At 47.7% G+C, this 16024-nt stretch overlaps 1 protein-coding gene across 1 annotated transcript in view; it reads right to left on the bottom strand.

Moving 5' to 3' along the window:
* The window catches only part of RSF1 (remodeling and spacing factor 1), a 705323-nt gene that overhangs the window by 178617 nt on the left and 510682 nt on the right, over nucleotides 1-16024 (bottom strand). The window lies entirely within an intron of this gene.

Below are 16024 nucleotides of genomic sequence, written 5' to 3'. Positions count from 1 at the left end.
CAAGAAAAAGTGCATCAGTAGTCTGGCAAAAAGTGGGGAGGTTACTGCAACAGAAACCCACTTTCCTACACATATCTCTTGTGGTAGCTTGCCCAGGGTGAATGATTGTGTTCCTCCCTGTTTTTTTAGATAAAACATCGTTGTGTTGTCTGTATTAGTACAGTTTGACATGTGATGTGTGTTTGGAATGCCTTCAGGGCTAGGAAAACTGTTTTCATCCACAGGTAGTTGATGTGTTTTAGTGCATCTGTGTTGTTCCATTGTCCCCGGACATTCAGGTTGCCTGCGTGTGCTCCCCAACCCTTGTGGGATGCATCCGTTGTGATGATCACAGTTGGAGTTGGTGTCTTGAATGTCCTCCCTACTGCGACAGTTTTGGATTTACATCATCGTGCTTTCTTTTGTACCTTTGCTGTGAAGACCACTCAATCCTCCCAACCCCCGGTGGCTTGTAACCATTTGATGCATATTCACTCTGAGCAGTCTTGCATGTATTATAAGCGGTATGTATTATAAGCGGTATGCATGATGCCATCATGCTCATTAGCTTCATGACTGTCCTCACTGTCAAAGACTGCCCCTTCTAGTGTAGGTGAACTTGCTTTGTGATCGCCTTTGCCCTCTCCAGGGCAGGGTATGCTTGGGCTGCCTTTCAGTTTAGGGTCACCCTCAAAAACACCTTTTACTGTTCCGGTTGTGGTGATGACTTTTTGTGGTTTAGTGAGAAACCCAGACGCTCAAATGTGTTAATTACTATTCTGATTTCACCTTTATTAGCCAGTTGTCTACATAGATACCTTTTCTTAGGTATGCTGCTACTGCGGCAAGGCACTTTGTGAAGACCTGTGGTGCTGATTTTAAGCCAAATGGTAGTACTGTTAACTGGTAGTGCACCTTGTCTAATACAAATCTTAGGTACTTTTTGTGTCTGATTCATTGGGATGTGTAGATGTGTTAGATCTAAGGTTGTCATATAAGGAATATGCTACTTACCAGTATGCATCTGTTCTTGGCATGTAGAGCTGCAGATCTACACACTTGTGCATAGATCGCCATCTGGTGTTGGGCCCGGATGTTTGCAGTTGTCTTTCGTTTTGGAAAGTCTTTGGAAGTCACGAGGTCGGTGACTCCTCCTTTGGATCGTATTGCGCATGGGCTTCGGCTCCATCCTCAGATTGTTTTTCGCCAGCAGGAAAATTATGGAGCGTAGTAATAAACAGTGAAGATGCCCATGTGTGTTGTATCTAAATAAGATAAACTGGAACAGATAAAGGTAGCCGGGGAGGCGGGTGGGCGTGTGTAGATCTGCAGCTCTACATGCCAAGAACAGATGCATACTGGTAAGTAGCATATTCCGTTCGAGGCATATGAGCTGCAGATTACACACTTGTGCATAGATTATATAGCAGTACCCACCCTTAGCTGCGACCACCCGTATCTGTTGCAGTGGTTTGAAATAATGTTTTGAGTACAGCCTGGCCCACACTAGCTTGTTGCTTAGTTTGCACATCTACACAATAATGTTTAGTGAAAGTGTGCGGTGTTGACCATGTAGCTGCTTTGCAGATATCATCTAATGGTTTCCTAGAAAAGTCATTGAAGCCCCTATTTTACGCGTAGAATGGGCTTTAGGGGGAACGGATAGCGTTCGTTTTGCTTTGTGGTAGCAAATCTGAATGCATTTGACAATCTACCTAGCGATCCCCGACTTGGAGATGGGGTTGCCCTTGTGTGGTGGAGAGAAATAGACTAACAGTTGTATGGTCGTACGGAAAGGTTGTGTTCTCTCGATGTAGTAGAGTAAGGCTCGTTTGACATCTAGTGTGTGGAGAGCTCTTTCTGCAACGGTCTGTGGTTGTGAGAAAAATACTGGTAGTTCTACAGATTGGTTTAGGTGAAAGGGAGAAATGACTTTAGGGAGGAATTTTGGGTTGGTACGGAGAACCACTTTGTTATGGTGCATTTGTAGAAAAGGTTCTTGAATGGTAAATGATTGTATCTCATTGACCCTTCTGAGGGAAGTGATGGCTACGAGAAAAGCGGTTTTCCACGTTAAAAATTGGAGTTCACATTTGTGCAGTGGTTCAAAGGGAGGCCCCATTAGTCTGGTGAGAACGATATTTAGGTTCCACACAGGCGAGGGTGGCACTCTGGGGGGAATTGTTCTTTTAAGGCCTTCCATGAAGGCTTTAATGGCAGGTACTCTAAAGAGTGATAGAGGTTGCCTATTTTGTAGGTAAGCTGCTATGGCTGCGAGGTGCAGGCGAATGGACGTATAGGCTAGATTACACCTTTGTAGGTGGAGTAAGTAGCCTGTGATGTGTTGAATGGAGACGTCTAGGGGATTGATGGTGGTGTTGTGACAATAGACAACAAAACGTTTCCGCTTGGCGGCATAGCACGCTCTAGTGGTGGGTCGCCTAGCTTCCCTGATGACGTTCATACAGTCAGGGGGAAGATTTAGATAACCGAATTCTAGGATTTCAGGAGCCAGATCGCAAGGTTGAGCTGAGCTGGGTCCGGGTGTCTGATCTCTCCATGGTTCTGGGTTAAGAGGTGTGGAGAGGCGCGTAATTTTTGGTGCGGTACTACAGATAGTTCCAGCAGTGTGGTGTACCACGGTTGTCTGGCCCAAGTTGGAGCTACTAGGATTAGTGTGAGGGAGTGTTGCTGTAGTTTGCGCACCACTAGTGGAAGGAGTGGGAGAGGCGGAAAAGCGTACGCAAATCTCCCTGACCAGTTCATCCATATCGCATTTCCTTTGGACAATGGATGTGGATATCTGGCGGCGAAGCTTGGGCATTTGGTGTTTTCGTGGGTGGCAAAGAGGTCTATCTGCGGATGCCCCCACATTTGAAAGAACGGGTGAAGAACCTGCGGGTGAAGTTCCCACTCGTGGATCTGCTGCGTCTGTCTGCTGAGCAGATCTGCCATGGTGTTTTGTACTCCTGGGACGTGCTGAGCTAGGAGAAAGATTTTCTGGGGTATGGCCCATTTCCATATGCACTGTGCTAGCTGAGAGAGCTGTGGAGAGTGTGTGTCGCCTTGTTTTTGAATGTAATACATGGCTGTCATGTTGTCTGTGTGAATGAGGACTGCCTTGCCTAAAATCTGTCTTTGTAAGGATTTTAGGGCTAGAAAGATTGCTAGTAACTCCAGATGTTTGATATGGAGTAACTTTTGTTGCGGCGTCCATGTGCCCTGCACTGTGAGGTGTAACAGATGAGCTCCCCAGCCGGAGAGCGATGAGTCTGTTGTTAGTATTATTTGTGGAACCGGGTCCAGGAACGGTCGACCTTTGGAAAGGTTTGTGGTGTTCCACCACTGCAGAGAGCGATGGGTGCGACAGTCTACCAACACCAGATCTGTCAGTTGCCCCTGGGCCTGGTTCCATTGACGCGCTAAGCACTCTTGGAGTGGACGCATCTGGAGTCTTGCGTGGGGCACTATGAAAATGCAAGAGGCCATCATCCCTATCAGTTGCATAAACACTCTTGCTGGAAGGGAGTGTTGAAGTATGAATCTTTGACGCAAAGCCTGAATGCTTGCAATCCTGGCTGGATTGGGGTAGGCTATGGCTTTTGAGGTGTCTATGGTGGCACCGAGGTATTGCTTTATGTGGGATGGTGTTAGCTGGAACTTTTGGTGGTTCACCGTGAAGCCTAGTTGGTGAAGTAGTTGGATTGTAGTGGCGGTGTGGTGTACACATTGGTTGTAGGACGTGGCTTTTATCAGCCAGTCGTCCAAATATGGGAAGACGTGAATGTGCGGTCTTCTGAGGTGTGCCGCCACTACCGCTAGGCACTTGGTGAATACCCTTGGTGCTGTTGTGATCCTGAATGGGAGCACCTTGAGCTGGTAGTGTTGCCCATCCACTACAAATCTGAGGTACTTTCTGTGAGCAAGGTGTACCAGAATGTGAAAGTATGCGTCTTTCAAGTCCAGTGTGGTGAGGAAGTCATTCTGGGAGAGGAGCGGAAGCACCTGCTGAAGCTTTACCATGTGAAAATGGTCTGAATGTATGTATGTGTTTAGGGGCCGGAGATCTAGAATAGGGCGTAGAGTCTCGTCCCTTTTTGGTATTAGAAAATATAGGGATAGACCCCTAAATTTTGCTGATTGGCGGGAACTTGTTCTATTGCCTGTTTTTGTAGGAGGGAGATTACCTCTTGTTTTAGTAATGTGGAATGTTCTTGTGACATTGGGCGTTGCCTGGGTGGAATGCTTGGGGGGGTAGATGTTAATTCTAGGCAGTACCCTGACCGAATAATTTGGGTCACCCATTTGTCTGAGGTGATGGTCTCCCAGACCTGAAGGAAATTTTGTAGTCTCCCCCCGACCGGAGTGGGATGGTCTGGAGGGAGCGGGGGGAAGTCATTGGGTAGGCGGTGTGGCAGAGCAGGCGGTATTTGTTTTGCCTCTGCCTTTATTGTTATTGCCCCTATAGCTGCCTCTTTGATAACCCCTTGTGAAGGTGGACTGAGTATGGGGATTTGTAGGAAGTGGACGCGCTATCTGAGGAGTAGCCTCTAGACGTACTCCGAAAGGAAGAGTGGCGAAAGGAGCGCCTAGGAGGGTGTGACTGCAGGGCTCCCATAGATTTCGCCGTATCAGTGTCCTTCTTCATTTTTTCGAGGGCCTCATCTACCTTTGGGCCGAATAGGTGTTCTTGGTCAAAGGGATGATTTATGATGGAGGCCTGTACCTCAGGTTTGAAACCTGATATTCTCAGCCAAGCATGGCGACGGAGGAGGACGCTAGTATTAATGGCCCTGGAGGCTCTGTCTGCTGCATCTAAGGCACAGCGTATGGAGGTGCTAGGTATTGTCTTACTCTCTTGAATTAATTCATTGGTCCTATTTTTGTATCTTTCGGGGAGGTGGTGCATTATGGTTTCTAATTCATCATAATGTGCCCTATCGTATCTGGCCAATAGCGCTTGGGTGTTGGCGATACGCCATATATTGGCTGCCTGTGAGGCAGTGCGCTTTCCTGACGCGTCCAGTAGCTTTGACTCTTTGTCAGGTGGTGGTGCTTCGCCTGACGCCTGGGAATTTGACCTCTTCCGTGCAGTGGAAACCACTAGGTAATCTAGTGGCGCTGGCCCTTTGATATAGGCAGGATCTGTGGGGGCAGCTTTGTACTTTTTTTCTATGCATGGGTTAATGACCCTGGCCCTGACTGGGTCCTTAAAAACCTCTGGCGCATGTTTTACCACCCCCTTGAGCATAGGTAGTATGGAGGTAGACCTATGTGCGGTATCAAAGGTGTCAAGGAGGAAATCCTCCTCCACTGGGTCAGTGTGTAACTCTACCCCGTGATAATGTGCAGCCCTTTGAAGTAGGTGGTGGAAACCTAATGAGTCTTCCGGTGGAGATGGCCTGGAAGGGTAAAGGTCATCTTGTGGGACGTCTGGAATATCTGGGTTATTGTAGTTGTCCCATGGGTCTGGGGATCCTGTAGGGGTGGGGTCTTGGGGCACAGCCCCTGGATCGGGATATGGGTCCCCCTGATCATCATCGTCTGGAGACGGGGTCGGAGAGCGATGAGGTGGGGGTGGAGAAGGCGGAGGGGGCGGGGGTGGAGGAGGTGGGGAAGGCATTCTGAAAGGGGAGGTAGCAGAGTCCTTCCTCTTTGGAGGTGGAGGTGGAGGCGGAGCCGGTTTGTCCAAATGTCTCTTTTTGGAAGAGTGCAAAACGTCCAGTTTTTGGATCCTTGGTAAGAGTTTTTTGCAAGGGATCCGGTGTAAACAGTTCCTGTGACAATGTTTGTTCCATCGGCGCTGAAGTTTTCGGGGGCGATGACTTTTTAGGCTTGTCCGTGCCGTGCTTAGCACTGGGCTTGGGAACCTCCGTTTTCTTGGTCGGTGCCGAGGTGGGCTTTGGCGTGGAAGTGTCGGTGCCGAGGGCCTTATGGGGTTTGGTCGGTACCGAAGATGGCGTCGGTACGGAAGCGCTGGGTTTCGACACCGAGGACTTCGGTGCAGGGCTCGATGTCAAGGTAGAGGCCGGTTTCTTTTTCGGTGCCGAAGTGTGTTTCTCGACACCCCTGGAAGGCTGGCTCGAGCCCGAGCCGCCGAAAGGCTTATTTGGCTTGTTCACCGGGCCCGAAGGTGGGGTGTGTGAAGCAGTGTCTCTGGTCTTGCCTAGGCCCGGAGGCGAAGGCGTGACCGAAGCCTTTTTGGGTGTGGGCGCGGGTGTGGGAGGGAGTATAGTACTCACGACCCTCTGCGCCGGGGTGATGTCCTCCTCATCCGAGTCGTCGGCTTCGGAAGCACTGACGAGGTCCTCTTCGGTGTGCTGCTGTCCCGGATCTTCGACGTCGTCTCCGAAGATGTCGACTGGAACGGAGGTCGAGGAGTGCGCCATGTTTCGTCTGGCTCTTCGATCCCAAATAGTCTTTTTCGATCTGAAAGACTTACAAGCCGGACAGGCTTGAGCCTCGTGTTCAGGGGAGAGGCAGAGGTTGTACACCTCATGAAGATCGGTGTGGGGGAATTTGGACCCACATCGAGACCACTTCTTGAAAAGAGTTCTTTTCATCAGCCGGGACCGGGCTTGGGTAGGTCCGAAGGCCGCCGTCGACGACTGGAATCGAAGATTTGTCGATGAGAAGGTGACTGAGGAGATCTGGATCTGAACAATACCGCGATGAGTGAGGATTCCGCTTCGATCGTCGAAATGGAAATGTTCGGAACCGGAGCGCGAAGATTACATCCGAGCCCGATGGCAGAAAAAAACAATCTGAGGATGGAGCCGAAGCCCATGCGCAATACGATCCAAGGGAGGATTCACCGACCTCGTGACTTCCAAAGACTTTCCAAGAGGAAAAACAAACTGCAAACATCCGGGCCCAACACCAGATGGCGATCTATGCAAAAGTGTGTAATCTGCAGCTCATATGCCTCGAACACAAGATTCTCCCTTCTCTTCCTCCAGCTGGACTCCATATCTTTCAGCAGCCCATTTGATGAGATTGTTGTACATGGAGAGGTTGTCTGGGGATGATGGCCTCAAAGGGTAGTTGTCCACTCCTCCTTCGGGGCATTTGGCATCAAGATAGTCTCACGACTCGTCGTCGAACCTTGTTGCCTCTTCAGCCTCCCCGAGTTCGTAGAACTCCTCTTGTTCTTCATTGGGCTCTGGTGTTGCTGGAGCCTCCAGGGCAGACTGGTCATCCTTGGTGTCGAAGGACGTCGATGAGAGTCTTCTTTTCTGCATTGAGAGTCGGTTAAGATCTCTTCTTCTGCGTCAATGGTTCTGTCATCTCCGAAACCTTGGTATTTTCTCTCGCTCCCTTTTGATGGGATGGAATCGCCTAGGGCTTCAACTGAGTCTTGCCTGCATCAGTATCCCTTGCCATGGATTCACGCAGCTCCTTTGTTTTCTGCTGTTTGGTCGACGATTGTTTCGGTGCCCAGGCTACCTTGTGGGACTTATTGTACGAGTGTTTAGGTCCCGGGGCTTTTGGCAGCTTTATTATCTTTTTTTCTTTTCTTTTCTTTTCAACGTTTTTCACCGGTTTCTTTGCCGCCTGTTTCTTCTCAGCATCAGTTGCATATGTTTCAACGTCCGATCTTTTGCCCTGAGCTGTCTCGGCTTCCTCTACATTGTTGTCATCGCTAGACAGGGCGGTATCCTTTGGTGGAACCTGCATCCTTCGAGTGCTGGACATGATGGTGTAATGTTCAGCCCTCTGTCTTCGGTATGAACGCGGCGCAGGCCTTGCAGTCCTCGTCCCCATGGTGCTTCGGGAGATAAGAGGTTGTAAACCGCGCGGGGGTCTCTTTGTGGTGGCAGCTGGGGCAGAATTTTAAGTAAGTATTTTCAAAGTCCCCTACCTGCCATCCTTCTCTGACCATGTGGCTGGTCCTGGCATGGTCCCCTGTCGAAAGAAAGAAGGGTCTCCATCTCTCTTATCGTTGTCTCTTTCACAGTCTTTGGTGAATCATTCGATTTTCTTTCAAAAAAGCTCAAATTTGTAAAAAAAAGCTTTCAGAGCTCCTCCGTTGCTTCCAGACCCAATGGTTGAAATAAGAATCTGAAGATGACGACTATGCACAGGAACATCCGGGGCACCGTCTGATGTCACACAAGGGACGGGCATACCACCAAACCGTGGTCCACAACACCCAAAGAGAGAAGAAAAAAGATAGGACCATTGAGGACCCAACTACTAGATGGAAGAATAATGCACAGCATGTGAATCCAGACAAGGCTTCATGCGCACTTGGCCCCCGTGCCAGGTGCCACGTGGTGGAGGTGACCTTCCGTGGGCCCACAAACCCTTCCATGTCCCTCTCGCAGGCCTGGCAGGTGTGGTGATGAATGCTGCAGAGATCGCAGTGAGGTAGCTGCTCTGCAACTTACGAAACCCTGACCCAGAATCTGGTGGTCTATGAATGATTTTGCACTGGGTGCCCCACAAATATGTGTAATATTCTTAATTTCCCCACAAAACCCTTATATAGCATGCTACAATAAACCAGTGTTGCAAAGAAGGGATTTCAATACTGTAAGCAGACTAATTGTAGACAAATGCCCTCTCATGCTTTTCATGCACTCAAGTTTAGGACATTTGATGAAAAATTATAGGTACCGAGATCATATCACAACTTTGAAGGTTTATTAGCAAGATACAGAGGAAGGAGGTGATAACTACCTTCGGAGGCCAGTCATGCAAATTCACATTGTAGGCTTCCTGCAGGTGTCAGCAGAGGCTCTGAAAGATATCTGAGACTACTTTCTAGTCACAAAGATAAAATACAGCTGAGGCCAGATTTTAGACTAAACCCCAATGATATAGCCCGATAGGAAGAAAACAGCTTTGAGAAAGTTTTTCCTTAGGGATGGAAAACTACAGAAGTACTTTTCTGAGCCCCACCAGTCAAAGACCTACTGCAATCTCCAAGGCGCTGCCCATTAGTTGGAGAGACTCCAGAGAAAGAAGCTCTGAAGAAGACACAAGGACCAATAGTTCATTAGCCACAGGGGAGGTAAAGATGGTGGTGCTATTCTTCAGGAAAATAACACTGTCAGAATGCGAAGGAGGACATCTGTAGATCCCTGTCATGAGAGATGCAGCGAGGACCGTACATGGAGGCTAGATGCCATGGAATATAACTTGCTATAAAAGCTGGACCTTGAAGCGTGAGAGATAAAACAAGTTACTTACCTGTACACTGTGGTTCTCCAGTATTGATATCATTTATAGATTCACATGCTTGAATCTTCCCCGTAGTCATTATGGGACTCCCACCAGGACAACGGGGAAGATTCAAGCATGTGAATCTATAAGAGAAACAATACTGGAGAAACCACTCAACGGGAAAGACTGTCCAAACAGCGACTGAGGAAGGTACTCACAGTCCTCAGTGAGCTGTGTTTGGTTTATCTAGACTCAGGGCCCAGGGTGTGAAGAACATTGCTACTGCTGGATGGAAATTTAAGAAAATTGAATTAGGACTAGGACATCTAAGAGAGGGCCTTTTAACATCCTCCACATTTCAAACATGCATCTTCACCTCAATGGTCCAACTAGACTATCTAAGGAGGGGTAAGATTGTTAGAGTGCTATGATGACCCATGAATAATGGCAAATCTAATCTTGCCAGCCTCCTGAAATAATTTCGCTGCAAAGGGTATTTACCGAACTGATGCACCCACTGATGAAGGTAAAAAAAAGAAAAAAGGGTAAAAAAACAAACAAACAACAAGAACACTTGCTGAGGGCTCCAAGAGAGGGAAACAGGTTATGGGTATGATTTTGGTGAATCTGGATAGGGATTAAACATTTTGAAGGCAGAAGAAGAAGTTTCTGCGTCAAGAGAATCAGATCCTCTTACTTTCCAATCTGAAGACTGTCACATGCTGCTAAAATTGCAAGTACTGTTGAAGGACTCATCTGGCCAAGGGTGACCGTCGGGGCTAGGATCTAGGCATTTGAGTGAATTAATGCCACAACAATATATTTTTTTGTTTACATTTGTTTATTATATTTTAACAATTCAGATACAGAGAGGCACAGATTCATACGTGAAGTACATACTCAAATAGACTAACATGGATTTGGCAGTTGATCGTACATTCGTGGTGATCACCATACATAATAGCCACTGATCATCTATACTGACCTGGGAGTATAGGCATATTAAGGTAATCTACATTGGTTGTGTGTTTTAGGTAAAATGCCTATAAACATGTACCCTGGTGCAGGAGCTACACCTGCCATTGGTGTCATTGGGAGCCGTGATTTTCTGTCCTCACGATTGGGCTATTTCCTCTACCAACTAATGTCGCTACCAAACTGCTGGACTGTATCTCTAACTGGTAATCTGGGCGTTGAACTGGGGTACTGATACAGGGTCAGCGAGGGGGGGGGAGCAGTTCTTCTATCCAAGTTTGCCTGGTGATCCGGCAATCTACAGCTGTGGATGCAGAGAGGGGGTGTGGGGGGGGTGATTATTTCCCTTGAGCTATTCAGAGGTTGTGTTCATATGTAAGAGTTGCTATGGTGCGTCCCTGGTTTGTATGCGTACCACTTCGGTATTAATGCCGCAACAATATTTGAGGAGAATGATTTCCACTCAAACAATGAAAGATAATGAGGCACTTTAAATATCAGCATTACGAAATTAAATCATTGTTTTCTTGGCATTGTTGTTGTTCACAAGTTTAAGGGGCTTGTAACACAAATGCTACCCATTACTGACCTTTCTCATAAAAAGAGAACACCTTAAAAATGTCGGTACTCCTGCTGTGCCTTATTTCCTACAGGTTATTGTAGGGCTGCTGCCCAAAATTCAATGGAATAACCAAATAAAATCTGTAAAAAAAAGAAAAAGAGAACACCATGCTTTTGACTGAGGCCATCACAAGCACAGAAAGCCAGAGCCTTCACCCCCTACCTTTAATGTTTATTTTTAAAGCTGATAAAAAAGATCTTGGGCAAATATGAGAACCTTAGTTTTAACTTCTTGTCCAGGGAGGAGAGTGGGTTGCTTAAGGCTTTGATGAGGATTACCCTGGAGGAGAACTAGGATTAGCGGTAAGGGACTTTTCCTTCTCTTCCACAGGAACCTCGTCAATCATAAGCAATAAACAGAATAGAAAGCTCATCCCAAAAAATTCAACAGAGAAGAAGAAAAAGCAACACAGCTCTAATTATCACCCAAAAAGACTCCCTAAAAAGGTCTTTCCCACTTTGGCATCAGCTCTCAAATCTGAATCCAAACAAAGTCTGGTAAATATATGTACTGACCTCCATGTGGCAGCTTTACAAATCTCTTATGGGCACATTTCTTAAAAGAGCCATTGTAGCTTTTTTCCCTTAGTTGAATGTCCCTCAGACTTACTATGGAGGGGTCTATTCGCTAACTAGTAACCAAATGTAATGAACGAAATTATCCATCTAAACTAATGTGGAAAGACCATTCCTTAGAGGGCCAGAGTTTACGAATATATGATCACATTGTATTATCTCTTTTGTTTTGTCTAAGTAGAATATAAGAAACCTTTTCACATCCGGCAAGTAAAGATCTCTTTCCACTGGATTTCTAAGGGTTCGAGAAGAAGGTTGGCAAGAAAATGGTTAGATTCACATGAAAATCCAACACTACATTTGTAATTAAATAGGGTGGGCTCTCAACATAGTTAATAACTGTGAATTTTAAAATATCGTCGTTGGCCTAATTTAGTGGTTTGCACCTTTTTGTACCTGCACACCTCTGCGTCGTGGGGTATTGCCCTAGCTGCACACTGGGAGACTGCTATCCCGGGTTCCCGCCTCCTCGATCCACCGCGGCTTATAGTTTGAGAAGAGGGAAGCAGCACTCACTTGCCTACAAAGCGTACTTCTGGCTCGGTTAGCCTAGAGCACAGCAAGGTTTCCACTTATAAAATCATACGATGGGCCGGACGCGCAGCAGATGCGTGCGCGCCACTAGCACGCCAAAGGCAAGTCCGTCTGCACCTGTCCGTGCTCGGACCGCCCTCAGCACCAGCCATGGTCCTGATTACGAGCCAGATACCTCTTCCCTCAAATCCAAATTCCAATACACCAGGGACTTCTTAATGGAATTAAAATGATCAGGTAGGCGATGTCTGGGCCCACTTTTTGACCCCTACTCAGCCCAGGGCACAATGCATTGCTCCTACTGTGGTCACACGTTTCAGCACTCTCCATTGCCCACTGGGGCACCTTTGGACCCTTCTAAAGGGGATTTGAGACTCTTAATATTGTATGTACTTATTAATGCGAGGTCACGAATTTAAAAAGCTATTGTTTTTCACGAGTTCCTAGAAACCCATCAGATTGAAATAGCCTTTGTCACTGAAACATGGGCTGATGCCTCCTCCAACCCAGACCTACTTATGGCCTTACCAGCAGGTTTTAGAATACATAAGGTCGACAAAGTGGGTAGGAATGGTGGTGGCATAGCTCTAATTCTTAACTCCTACCTGACAACCTAGACTGTGAAGCTATGGATTTTAAGTTGAAGTGGATGGTCAATACTCTCTTAATGGTACTCTACTTTATCGGCCACCCACTACCAGAGCTCCATTAATTGATAGTCTAGGTCATCTTTTAACATATTTGGCTGATTATCCCGACTTTCTTATTCTGGGTGACTTTAATTTTCACATGGAAAATGCCACCGACCCGGTCACAGAAGTGCTCCTTGATCAGATGGCCAGCGTAGGACTATGCCAATTTGTCAAAGGCCCAACACATGCTGCTGGTCACTGCCTAGATGGGATTTTTTCTGATAATCCTCTACTAAATTGGACCAGATCTTTTCCTTCAAGCTAACCTGACCACAACGCTGTCCTCTTTGAAATCTCACTGCCTCGAAGGCCATGCTCCAAACACTCAGAGGAACTTTTTATTAGCCGTCCCTGGAATAAAATAAAGGCAAATCAACTAAATTCTCGGCTTTTAGAAACTCCTCCTAAGATGCCCTCTGACTTGGAATCTGCGGTAGCAAACTACCACTCTTGGCTCGAATTAGCGATGACGGATTTAACCCCGCCAAAAAAATAGCCCACGCCTCAGGCGTGCACCTTCAGAACCCTGGTTCAATGACATTCTCAAAGTTCAGAAACAACTCTCTCGTAAACTGGAGAGGAAATGGTGACTGGAGGATAGAGCCCTCACCAAAAGTAAATATCAATCATCACTTCAAGTATAGAAGAATCTTATCTTTATGGAAAAAGCTGCCTACTATACTGAGAAAATTAGAGCGGCCAATAGATGCCCTAATACTTTATGTACCACAGTAAAAAACCTGTCCAAACTTTCAGTTCCACAGGACACCTATGTGTAAGAAACTGGCTCTATATATACTACACCAAAATGAGGAATAGTGTGTATAGAGTCCAAGTGTCCCCAGAGGTAGGCAGAGGTTTAAGTTAGATAGAACCTTACTCTCCAATAGCGGCAGCTTGGTGGAGCAGTAAGGCAGTATAAGAGGACAGTGTTAAGCATTTGATGTACACATTCAGTCAGCAAATGAATTTACACACTCAAGAACTGAACTCTAGGCCAATTGTGCTTGTATAAATATATACTGTTGGTAATTTTTTAGAATCAAGCAAGCCTGGTACAGGTGAGCATTAAATACTTTTCAGTAATAAGTTGCTGGATGTAGAACAGTTGAGATATGCAATCGGAATTGTACTTTGTTTGATTTACAGGGGAGCAGTAGTATGCAACACTTATCAAATACAGTACATTGAAATGAATAGGCTTATTCAGTAATTTGCAGATAAATTACTTTTCACGTTACTTTTCTAACTCAGTGCTGGATACCTAGATTCAGCACTGGGACATTTCCTGCAAACAGGTGAGTAAAAACGTTTTGGTTTTTTGTGCGATTTTTAAAGAATATTTTTAGGTTTCAGAACTCCTCACTTGGAAACTTTTTGGAGAAAAAGTGTCAATATCATATGGGAGGAAAACAGGTTAACAGTTCATAGGTAAGTAAACGGCTGTGGGAGTTAAGGTTCTGGGGTTAGACTTAGGGTTCCCCTAGGGTTAGTGATGCACTGTTATTGCACCCTCAGCGGCACTAGGGCGGCCGGGTGCCGAGTGTTGAGGCCCAATGTTATCCAATGGGGGATAGGGGGCCTCCGGTTGGTGGCTGCTGGCAAGCAGGCCACTGGGTTGTGGGAGCAAAGCTCCTAGGGTTAAGGTCAGAGCAAATGGAGAAACAAAGTAGCACGAAGGGTGCACCCTCAGAGGCACTGGGGCGGCCGGGTGCAGAGTGCTGTTTCGATGTCGGATGCCCTGTTTTCTATGGAGAACCTCTGGTTCGAAATGGCACTGCAGGCAGGGAAAATAGGACTTCTGGGTGCGACCACCAGTAGAGAGGTAAGTTGGGAAGTTAAGGGTTGGTTAGGCACCGTTGGTTTGGGCACACAAGGCCGTTGGGCGTCGGGTGCAGGGGTGCCGTTTGGGGTCGGATCTTCTTACCAGCTCCTGGTTGCAGTTAGGGGGGGCCTTGTGGATTTAGGCTGTAGGTGTCGGCTGGAGGCATGAGGCAGGTCAGGGGTCGCCGGATCTCGGGTCAGGATCGCCGGGGTGACCTCCTCGTGGTGTTTTTCAGCTCTGGCTGGGTTTGGCGGGTGCAGAGTGGGCTGGATTTGCGGTCTCTGGCTGGCACCAGAAGCTGCAGTTTAAACATGTCCGGTGTTCACGGGAGAAACAGTCTGGGAAGTGAAGGCAGGCAGGTCCTCTGGTGTTTGTGAGGTTGCTGCCTGCTGGACATGCCGGGATTTTGCAGGAGCAGGTTCGAGGGGAGACAGGCTTGTAGGGCTGGGGCCAAGTCAGTGGGCGTCGTCCTCTTGTTAGCTCTGCACGGCTCTTCGTCCTCCTTTTTTTCTTGTAGGTAGGCTGGATCTCCCTTCTTGGTTCAGGGCTGCCCCCTAAATACTGTATTTTGGGGGCGTGTTAGGGGTCTTGTGGTCAGTAGTCAATGGGCTACTGACCTTAGGGTGACTGCACCCTTGGTGTGCTCACCCCACGTGGGGGAGTGAGTACAATCCCAAGTCCTGATTGGTGAGTGCCTGCCATCTGCAAGATGGCGAGCACTGGAGAGTGGGCTTCCCCCACCCCCCCTCCCCCACCTGAGGGGTGGAGTTGGCAGAGGTGGGCACCCCTCCTGGGCTGGCTAGTTTTTCCCGCCGAAAGGGAGGGGAGACAGGAAGGGGGCCTGCTCCTATTAGCAGGAGAGGCTGGGGGTCGCATTACGAAGGCTGCCAGGCCTTTGAAGCTCCCCTGCCACAGATGTCTCTTCCTCGCCTGAGGGAGGTGTGAACACCTCTGCCCAGGAAAGGCTTTGTTTCTGGGCTCAGGGAGCGTAGGCTCCCACCCTAGGGGTCCAGAAACATGTCTCGTGGTGGCAGGCTGGTGTGTACCAGTCAGGTAACCCACCAGAGGCTGGTCATTTTTCAGGGGGCATCTCAAAGATGCCTACTATGTGCATTTTGTCATTAAATCCCACACTGGTATCAGAGTGGGTTTAATGTGCTAAGAAGTTTGATACCAAACTTCTCAGTTTTCAGTGTAGCTATTATGGGGCTGTGGAGTTCGTGATGACAAGCTCCCAGCACCATATACTCTTAATGGCAGCACTGCACTTACAGTGCCTAAGAATGGACTTAGACACTGTAGGGTTACAGGGCTCATGCACCTGTACCCTCACCACTGGCATAGGGCACCCAGCTAGAGGGGTGACTCATCAATGCCAGGGCAGTGGGTTGTAGGCATGGCACACAGGAATGTGTGCCATGTCGACTCTTCACTTTGTTCTGCACCAAAACACGCAGCCTTCCAAGGCAGTGTGTGTGTGAAAAGGTACAGGGCCTCTAAGGGTAGCACAAAAAGTGCTGCAGCCCTTAGAGGTCTTCCCTGGTCACAGTGCCCTGGGTACCAGTGGTACCATTTACCAGGGGCTGACATGTGGCTAGAGATGCCAATTGGGTTAGTTTTGGGGAAAGAACACAGGCCCTGGGAACCCAATTGG

This window comes from Triturus cristatus, chromosome 8 (genome assembly GCF_964204655.1).
Source record: "Triturus cristatus chromosome 8, aTriCri1.1, whole genome shotgun sequence".
In the NCBI taxonomy this organism is placed as follows: Eukaryota; Metazoa; Chordata; class Amphibia; order Caudata; family Salamandridae; genus Triturus; species Triturus cristatus.
Note: the sequence above shows the minus strand (reverse complement) of the source record. Positions and strands in the feature narration are given on the sequence as shown.